At 42.2% G+C, this 1,621-nt stretch overlaps 1 non-coding gene across 1 annotated transcript; it reads left to right on the top strand.

Annotated features, from left to right (window-relative positions):
• The first annotated feature begins 1,230 nt into the window (after positions 1–1,230).
• Positions 1,231–1,338, top strand: LOC130937328 (small nucleolar RNA R71). The gene has a single exon (XR_009068550.1). It is a non-coding gene; the product is annotated as a small nucleolar RNA R71 (small nucleolar RNA).
• Positions 1,339–1,621: the final 283 nt, after the last annotated feature.

The raw sequence follows: 1,621 nt of genomic DNA, 5'->3' as shown, positions 1-1,621 counted from the left end.
AGATCCCTAGCTTCTCCATTACAGAGAGAGGCATGAGGTTTACACTTGACCCTAAGTCACACAGAGCCTTCTTGAAGGTCATGGTGCCTATGGTACAAGGTAGTGAAAATTTCCCAGGGTCTTGTCTCTTTTGAGGTAATTTCTGCCTATACAAGTCATCCAGTTCTTTGGTGAGCAAAGGGGGTTCTCCTCCCAAGTCTCATTTCCAAATAACTTGTCATTTAGCTTCATGATTGCTCCAAGGTATTTAGCAACTTGCTCTTCAGTGACATACTCATCCTCTTCAGAGGAAGAATACTCATCAGAGCTCATGAAAGGCAGAAGTAGGTCCAATGGAATCTCTATGGTCTCATTTTGAGCCTCAGATTCCCATGGTTCCTCATTGGGGAACTCAGTGGAAGTCAGTGCACGCCCACTGAGGTCTTCCTCAGTGGCGTTCACTTCCTCTCCTTCCTCTCCAAATTCGGCCATGTTGATGGCCTTGCACTCTCCTTTTGGATTTTCTTCTGTGTTGCTTGGGAGAGTACTAGGAGGGAGTTCAGTAACTTTCTTGCTCAGCTGTCCCACTTGTGCCTCCAAATTCCTAATGGAGGACCTTGTTTCAGTCATGAAACTTTGAGTGGTTTTGATTCGATCAGAGACCATGGTTGCTAAGTCAGAGGTGTTCTGCTTAGAACTCTCTGTCTGTTGCTGAGAAAATGATGGAAAAGGCTTGCCATTGCTAAACCTGTTTCTTCCACCATTATTGTTATTGAAACCTTGTTGAGGTCTCTCTTGATTCTTCCATGATAAATTTGGATGATTTCTCCATGAAGAATTATAGGTGTTTCCATAGGGTTCTCCTAGGTAACTCACCTCTTCCATTGAAGGGTTCTCAGGATCATATGCTTCCTCTTCAGATGAAGCATCCTTAGTACTGCTTGGTGCATTTTGCATTCCAGACAGACTTTGAGAAATCAAATTGACTTGTTGATTCAATATTTTATTCTGAGCCAATATGGCATTCAGAGTATCAATCTCAAGAACTCCTTTCTTCTGATTTGTCCCATTGTTCACAAGATTCCTTTTAGAAGTGTACATGAATTGGTTATTTGCAACCATTTCAATTAGCTCTTGAGCTTCTGCAGGCGTCTTCTTCAGATGAAGAGATCCTCCAGCAGAGCTATCCAAAGACATCTTGGATAGTTCAGAGAGACCATCATAGAAAATACCTATGATGCTCCATTCAGAAAGCATGTCAGAAGGACATTTTCTGATCAATTGTTTGTATCTTTCCCAAGCTTCATAGAGGGATTCTCCATCCTTCTGTCTGAAGGTTTGGACTTCCACTCTAAGCTTACTCAATTTTTGAGGTGGAAAGAACTTTGCCAAGAAGGCATTGACTAGCTTTTCCCATGAGTCCAGGCTTTCTTTAGGTTGTGAATCCAACCATGTCCTAGCTCTGTCTCTTACAGCAAAAGGGAATAGCATAAGTCTGTAGACCTCAGGGTCAACCCCATTAGTCTTGACAGTGTCACAGATTTGCAAGAATTCAGCTAAAAACTGATGAGGATCTTCCAATGGAAGTCCATGGAACTTGCAATTTTGTTGCATTAGAGAAACTAATTGAGGCTTAAGCTCA

Source organism: Arachis stenosperma, chromosome 6, assembly GCF_014773155.1.
Source record: "Arachis stenosperma cultivar V10309 chromosome 6, arast.V10309.gnm1.PFL2, whole genome shotgun sequence".
In the NCBI taxonomy this organism is placed as follows: domain Eukaryota; kingdom Viridiplantae; phylum Streptophyta; class Magnoliopsida; order Fabales; family Fabaceae; genus Arachis; species Arachis stenosperma.
The sequence above is the reverse complement of the archived record's forward strand: the minus strand, read 5'-3'. Positions and strand labels throughout refer to the sequence as shown.